This window comes from Herpailurus yagouaroundi, unplaced genomic scaffold (assembly GCF_014898765.1).
Source record: "Herpailurus yagouaroundi ecotype Mexico unplaced genomic scaffold, PumYag 159, whole genome shotgun sequence".
Taxonomy (NCBI): Eukaryota; Metazoa; Chordata; class Mammalia; order Carnivora; family Felidae; genus Herpailurus; species Herpailurus yagouaroundi.
The window spans coordinates 34,591,956-34,600,555 of NW_024412400.1; the positions used below are offsets into that span (position 1 = coordinate 34,591,956).

Sequence of the window (8,600 nt, forward strand, 5' to 3'; positions counted from 1 at the left end):
TCTTTCTTTCTTTCTATTTATTTATTTTGAGAGACAGAGAGAGCATGCTTGCAAGCAGGGGAGGGGCAGAGAGAGAGAATCTGAGCAGGCTCCACACTGTCAGCGCAGAGCCCTACTTGGGGATTTATCTCACAAACGGTGAGAAAATCAAGAGTCGGATGTTTAACCAGCTGAGCCACCTGGGAATCCCAGGTTATCATCTTCTGCTTTAAGACTTCACACATGAATATTCAGTGTCTTATGCATATTTAGGATATCATGAATATTTATTTATTTATTTATTTATTTATTTATTTATTTAATGTTTATTTATTTTTGAGACAGAGAGAGACAGAGCATGAACGGGGGAAGGTCAGAGAGAGAGAGACACAGAATCTGAAGCAGGCTCCAGGCTCCGACCTGTCAGCACAGAGGCGGGGCTCGAACTCATGGACTGTGAGATCATGACCTGAGCCGAAGTCGGATGCTTAACTGACTGAGCCATCCAGGCGCCCCGGATATCATGAATATTTAGAGGTCCAGTGTCTCATATACTACTTAGTACCTCAAAGATATTAGGTGTCTCTTAGTCCTTCCATCCTTTCCATGTTTAACACACACATGTTGTACTCATTATCTTCCTGAACAAATTAAAAAAAAAATTTTTTTTAACGTTTATTTATTTTTGAGACAGAGAGAAACAGAGCATGAATGGGGGAGGGTCAGAGAGAGGGAGACACAGAATCTGAAACAGGCTTCAGGCTCTGAGCTGTCAGCACAGAGCCCGACGCGGGGCTTGAACTCACTGACCGCGAGATCATGACATGAGCCGAAGTCGGCCGCTTAACCGACTGAGCTACCCAGGCGCCCCTTTCCTGAACAAATTTATAAAAGGTTTTGCTTTTATCTTACAAACCATAAATGTATTCATCTTCTAAACTGGAGTAGAGTGGTCTACAAAGCAAATGCACATTACAGTAGGACTTCCAGGTATCCAAGTCAGTGAAACTAGGAGTGGTGAAAGCTTGTCAGGACAAAAGGGCCCAGAGCCCTGGGGAGGACTCTTCCAAGACCTAGGAGGAGAGGGACGTTCTCCCTCAGGAGTCAGGAGCTGAACCCAGGAAGGGAAGAGGGTCAGCCAGAGCCTGCAAACGAGTGTTCAGGGGCAGGTGGACCGAGGTGTGATAGGCAAGCACCTTGGATAAGCAGGTGCAGAATCCAACCCAGACAGGCAGAATTGCTGACACCCAAACTTCCAGGAAGACTTTTCCCTGAGGCCCTGAAGGAAGGGAGAATTCAGAAAAGAGGTGAGAGGAAGCTTGGCCAGGCCCAGGTCCAGCCCAGCCCAGTCCAGCCCAGCTCTAGGTCCTGTGAACAAAGACCAGCTCACACCAGGACTCTCGCCATTTCTTACAAATCTGTAACTTCCTTAAAGTTAGCTATTTTTGTTACTCCTTGTTTCCAGGCAGTTCAATTAGTAATGTGAACAGGGTTTAAACAAAGAAAGGAGGAGGTGCAAAGAGGATTGGTTACTTGCTTAATTTTTTTTTTAAACATTTATTTTTGAGAGACAGAGCACGAGTGGGGGAGGGGCAAAGAGAGGGGGGTACACAGAATCCAAGGCAGGCTCCAGGCTCTGAGCTGTCAGCACAGACCCCGACGCGGGGCTCCAACCCACGCACCGCGAGATCATGACCTGAGCCAAAATCGGCCGCCCAATCGACTGAGCCACCCAGGTGCCCCATTTTGGTTACTTGTTTAAAAGCTGGTCAGTGGACTGGGGAGCAGCCCCCCATGGGGAAGGTATGTGTGTGTTGGGGCAGGGGCCTGGGGGTGGGCGACAGCCTGGTAGCCTGTGGGGAGAGATAGGCAAGCCGACTCCATCCCAGAGGAGGTGTGGAAGCTGGATGGGGCCAGGGTGGGGGTAGGGGTGAGGTGAGAGCTCTGCCCCGGACTACTCTGCTAGCCCCTCAGGGAATACTTGGGCTTTTAAAATCGCTTTGCTTTGTATTGTAGTCAGAGGTATAGGAACTGACTGCGTAGGCGGGCGGGGGGGGGGGGGGGCTGTGGGAAATAGTTCTGCCCCTCCCCTCGGGGCTCCCACCGCCCCTCCCCCATCACTGTACACGTATTGTCTGTTCTCTGTGGGTCTCCCCCGCCAGACGTGAGCTTCCCGGGAGCAGGCACTGTGTCCGATTCACCTCTTTCTGCCTCACAATGTGGCCCAGCGTGGGGCCTGACACTTGGAAGTTTCTCAAAGAGTTACTTGTTGAATGAATGAACAAATGAATGCTTTCTCCGAACTGCTCTGAACTTTTGATGGGATTTACAAAGAAGGAAAGGCCTGATCACTGCTCCGGATTCCTGACATCACTTCACCAGGCATTCGTGTGGCTCTGGAACTCGGGGAGGCAGTGAATACCTAAGGTTTGGTTTCTATGTGTATGCGCATTTTCCTGGGGATAAGATTCTACATAACTTCTCAGATTTTCAGAGGCGATTGTCCAAAAAGAATGAAAGTAATCATTGAGAAAATAGTCCCAGAATGGAAATTTTACATACGTTTTCTCAGTATTGATTTCTCTGAACCAAATTACTTTTCTTACCAACATTACTGGTTTTTTTTCCTGTGTATGATCTCTCTCTCTTTTTAATGGTTATTTATTTTTGAGAGACAGAGAGAGATAGAACACAAATGGGGAAGGAGCATAGCGAGAGGGAGACACAGAATCCCACACAGGCTCCAGGCTCCAAACTGTCAGTACACAGCCTGACTGGGAGCTGGAACCCACAAACTGTGAGATCATGACCTCAGCCAAAGCGGGATGCTTAACCGACTGAGCCACCCAGCCCACCCAGCCGCCCCCCGCCCAGTCTATAATCTCTTTAGTTCATTTTGTAATGTCAGAATCATCCACATTCACCTTAGTAAATAGTAACATGCTGATAGGGGCCAGGACGCGCTACCCAAAAATATGGCATTTTGACTTATTAAAAATATTTTAAGCTGAAGGAATTTTTTAAGGTTTTATTTAATTCATTTTTAAAAAGATTTTTAAAAATGTTTATTAGAGAGAGAGAGAGAGAGAGAGAGAGAGAACGTGAGTGGGGGAGGGGCAGAGGGAGAGGGGGACAGAAAGTCCCAAGTGGGCTCTGCTGACAGCAGAAAGCCTGAAGCCTTCTGGAACTCACAAACCATGAGATCATGACCTAAGCCAAAGTCGGACGCTTAACCGACTGAGCCACTCAGGCATCCCGAGGTTTTATTTTTAAGTAACCTGTACACCCAATGTGGGGCTCAAACTTACCATCCTGAGATCAAGAGTCGCAGGCTCTAAGGACTGAGCCAGCCAGGTGCCCTTAGCTGAAGGAAGCCACAAAAGCAAGAGGGTCGCTCTGACCTCTCCCACCTTCTTCCCCGAAGCAGGTCATAAAACTCCTCTGTGAAAGGTACCCTCCCTATACCATTAGAAAGGAGGACATTCTAATTACCAGGGACAGAGAATTAAGGGCCGAGAAGGCTGTGTAAACAAGCCTTGTTAAACTAGCTCTTATCTTCCAAGTTACTTCTTCACCATTTACTACCCCTAGCCCAAATCCCTTGTCAATTCTTCGCAAATTTCTATAGCTCTAAAAGGTATAAAACCTTCTTGCTCTGGTCACTTCTTTGGGTCTTTTCTTGGGAAGGCTTCCATGTACATGTAACCTTTTTATTTCTCCTGTTAATCTGTCAATTTAGTTTTCTGATCAACCCTCCCTACGAGGGTTGAGGGAACCTTTTTTCTCTCCTGCAATGCTATGACCTTTGCAATGTCCCAAAACCTCCCTTTCATCACCTCAGCCAAGGCATCCTTAATTGATTTCTCTTACACTTGGGGCTCATCCGCTGTTTTGCAGGTGGATGACAGTGTGGAGCAGGTGTGGGGCTGGAAGTGAGACCTTAAGGGCAGAGGCAGAATCAGGAAGAGAGCTGCTGAGATATTCAACTACCTAATCCAATTCTCCTTGCACACTCAGCAGCCTCCCCTCCCTCTGCACAACAATGGAAGGAAAGAGGCAGTGGGGAAAAAATAAGGTCCTGTAATAGGGTTAGAAGGGGTAATTACCAGGACCGTGGAGCACAGGGAAAGTACCTCCCAGAAACAAGGGCTAAAGACAGCCTACAAGGATGAGGAGTAAGGGAATTAGTAACAAATGTATGCTTGTGCAGGGAACCAAAAAAAAAAATAAATAAATAAATAAATAAATAAATAAAACTAAATCTCCGTGCTGAATTGGCCAGGCACTGGAGAACCTGAGGTAGGCAGCAAGGACTGGGCTACAGTACATTCCAGGGAGGAGGAGAGAAAGCTCCAAGCCAGGCCGGGATTTTGCAGCAGCTGCTGTGCCCTGATACTGAGTATCGGTGCCTCGAGGGAGGGATGAGTCAGTCCCAGCAGATCCAAGTTTAGGATAAAAGAGCCAACCAGGAAAGCACTCGGCAAACACCTTCCCTGTGAGAGGGCTACTGACCATTTAGAAGTGGGATCCCCAGCCCCATACAGGACACCAGGGAGGCCCTGGAACTGCTTGAAGGGCTCATTTGCGTAGGGACTGAGAGTGAAGAGCTGTTTCAAAGTGTGTCCCTTCCTCTACCCGGAAAGTTCTGCCAGATTTGCCACCCGTTGTTTGATTTCATAGAGTTGTCTAAAACCAGGGTTGTGTTAGAGCAGAAGGCAAAAGGGTAAGTGCCAGATTATGGTTGTGAATGTCACATCTTGCTGTAGGAGTCAAGGAAGGGTGTTTTGAAACAAGAATTCTTGGTTATGGGTGTGGCTGTAAATGCATCCTGCACCCTGATGCCTCATGGGAGAGAGCTTTGAGTTGTATGGGGATCTGGCCAGAAGGTAAGCTCCAGCACGCCCATCTTGACCTTCATGGCAGTTGAAAGGATGGTGGGGTCAGATTGCATCACTCAGCCTAAATCTGTGTGGAAAAAGAAAATGACCTGGAGCACATACTGGCCCACTGTTAGTTCATGGTGAGCAGTCCCTTAAACAGTATGTTAGAGAAAAATTCCTGTTTTGGGGAGGAAGTTTGTGACAGGCGACTTTGGTTATATGGTTTTGTGGTACGATATATACATCATGAAACTTGCCATCTTTTAATGATTAAAAAAATTTTTTTTAATGTTTATTCATTTAAAAAAATTTTTAAATGTTTATTTTTGAGACGGAGACAGAGCACAGGTGGGGGAGGGGCAGAGAGAGAGAGGGAGACACAGAATCTGATACAGGCTCTGAGCTGTCAGCACAGAGCCGGATGCAGGGCTTGAACCCACCAACCACGAGATGATGACCTGAGCCGAAGTCAGATGCTTAACCTACTGAGCCACCTAGGTGCCCCTATGTTTATTCATTTTTGAGAGACACAGAGCAAGCAGGGGAGGGGCAGACAGAGAGGGAGACCCAGAATCTGAAGCAGGCTGCTGGCTCCGAACTGACAGCACAGAGCCTGACACGGGGCTTGAACCCATGAACCCATGAACCCTGAGATCATGACCTGAGCCAAAGTCAGATGCTTAACCAACTGAGCCACCGAGGTGCTACTAAGATTTTATTTTAAGTAATCTCTGTGCCTAACATGGGGCTCAAACTCACAACTCTGAGATCAAGAGTCAGACACTCAACCGACTGAGTCACCCAGGCACCCCAAAGATTTTTTATTTCTAAGTGATCTTACACCCAACGTGGGGCTCGAACTCACAACCCTGAGATTGAGTCATATGCTCCACTGATTGAGGCAGCCAGGTGCCCCTTATCCATTTAAAAATACATATAAATTTATGGGGTGCCTGGGTGGCTCAGTCGGTTAAGCATCCGACTTCAGCTCAGGTCATGATCTCAAGGTTCATGAGTTTGGGCCCCCACGTCGGGCTCTGTGCTGGCAGCTCAGGGCCTGGAGCCTGCCTCTGATCTGTGTCTCCCTCCCCTCAGCTCCTCCCCTGCTCACACTGTGTCTCTCTCTCAAAAGTAAATAAAGATTAAAAAAATATATAAATTTAATGACATTAATTAAAACCACAATGTTGTAAACCATCACCACTATTTACAAAGCTTTTTCATCACTCTAAACAGAACCTCCGTACTCATTTGTGTGCTTATTTTTGTTGTTACCCCACCTCTGCTGGTAGGTGGGGTCAAGTTATGCCTAGTCAAGAGATTTCTTCACCTGAGTTTCTTTCATCACAGGGTTGCTGTGAGTTCTTTTTTATGTAAACAGTTTTGCTACTTTCCTTCTCCATATGCACACTTACTTTAACAAAATGGAAATTATATCAAATGACCCCAAATTTAGTGCTGAACACTACAACCCTTTTACTTGCTTACAATTCTGTGAGTCATCAAGTTGGGTAGGAATCAACTGGGGGCATTTCTTCTGTTATCATTAACTAGTGTCATTTATGCCACTGCAATCTTCTGGCGGTTCAGCTGGTGCTGGATGCTATAATATGGCCTCATTTGTATGTCCAGTGCTGTCTATGGGCATGGGTGGTACATTTCCTCCAGCATGTTACCTGTGGAGTAGGGTTCCAGATGCAGGAAGAGAGAAAGGTTAAAAGACCCACTGTGCAAACAGTTTTCAAGCTGCAGTCTGGCTCGTTGCTAATGTCCCATTGTCCAAAGCAAGTCACTTGGCCAAACCCAAAGTCTATGTGAGAGGGGACTTCATGAAATACCGATACATACAGCATGGTTCATTGGGGCCATCACTGTAACAATCTACCACACCTATGTACTATTTTGCAGTTTGCGTTCCCCCTTAACAGGGTGTCCAAGTTGATATAATTATAATAATTACATTTTTAAAAATGTTTATTTATATTTGAGAGAGAGAGACAGAGCGCCAGCTGGGGAGGAGCAGAGAGAGAGGGAGACACAGAATCCAAAGCAGGCTCCAGGCTCTGAGCTGTCAGCACAGAGCCTGATGTGGGGTTTGAACCCAAGAACCATGAAATCATGACCTGAGCCAAAGTTGGAGGCTTCACTGACAGGGCCACTCAGGTGCCCCTATCATAATTACATTTGTAATGACGACAAAAGAGTTAATCAAAGGACTATGCCAAAATGTACCTAATCATTATTGCTTTTTTTTTTCTTTTGTGGTTTGTTTTCATTTTCACTGTTATAAAGAAGTCATTAAGGTCTCCCTCCTCCACTGTTGCCACCTCCTTCTGCCGCTCCTGGTGCTGCTAGTATGCTAGTTAAGTGCGGATCTGGTACCTCTTGTGAAGCAGCAGCTGAAGAGACCCCAGCACTCAGCGAGGCCCGCAAAAAGCCCAAGGAAGGAGTCAAGACTGAGAACAATGATCATATGAATTTGACGGTGACAGGGCAGGATGATTCTGTGGTGCAGCGTAAGATTAAGAGGCACACACTGCTTAGTAAACTAACGAAAGCCTTTTGTGAATGGCAGGATTTGTCCATAAAGCACATCAGATTCTGATTTGATGGGCAGCCAATTAATGAAACAGACACGCCTGCACAGTTGGAAACGGAGGCTGAAGATACAGTTGATGTGTTCCAGCAGCTGACTGGAGGCATATCCTGAAAAGGGAACCTGCCACTTCACTCCAGAACTCTGTGCCTCCAGACCAAGAAGGCATTCTCGATTAGAAAGCCACAATTTGGTTCCACCACATCCTGCGTACTATAGTTTTCTCTATTCTTTCATTTTCCCCTTCCCCATTCCTTTATTGTACATTAAGGTACTGTAGATGTGCACAAGCATATTGCAGGTTTTTTTTTTTTTTTTTTTTAAATTAAATGGCCAATGTTATGTTTGGTACATGTCACATGGAGATGGGATGGGGAAAAATACTGGTTCTGTGATAATACCCCCTTTCTCCATTAGTGGCATGCTCATTCAGCTCTTATTTTTACATTCCAGTAAGTTATTTTGCTCTCACTGTTTAATAAAAAATGAGCAACATAAAAATCCTTGCATACCTTGTGTGATTGGAGAATTTTAATGTTTTTCATTTATTATTGTAAAACCAAGGGCAATTTTATAACATTTTTGTACATAGCTGTTAGATATAGGGCACTCTGTCTTTAAGTAGGGATAAATTACTCTAAGAGAAATGAATCCTAGATACTTTTCCCTTCAAGTCAGCATCTTGTTGTTGAAACAAATTTCTTGTTTTAAAAAAAGTAAGTAGACCGGGGCGCCTGGGTGGCGCAGTCGGTTAAGCGTCCGACTTCAGCCAGGTCATGATCTCGCGGTCCTTGAGTTCGAGCCCCGCGTCAGGCTCTGGGCTGATGGCTCAGAGCCTGGAGCCTGTTTCCGATTCTGTGTCTCCCTCTCTCTCTGCCCCTCCCCCGTTCATGCTCTGTCTCTCTCTGTCCCAAAAATAAATAAACGTTGAAAAAAATTAAAAAAAAAAAAAAAGTAAGTAGATATTTGTTGAATGTCTACTATGTGTAAGGACTTATTCAAGAATACTAAGGATACCTATTTGCTTAAATTTTTTTCAGGGGAAATTCAGACAAACATGAATATATAAAAAGCACTATGGAGAGAAAGCAGAGAAGGCAGATTACATCCTGGAGAGAAGTTGGGGTCGGTAGGGCTTGCTATTT

General features: G+C 45.7%; 1 pseudogene; it reads left to right on the forward strand.

Moving 5' to 3' along the window:
• The first annotated feature begins 2,147 nt into the window (after positions 1-2,147).
• Positions 2,148-7,971, forward strand: LOC121033334 (small ubiquitin-related modifier 2-like; annotated as a pseudogene).
• The last annotated feature ends 629 nt before the right edge of the window (positions 7,972-8,600 follow it).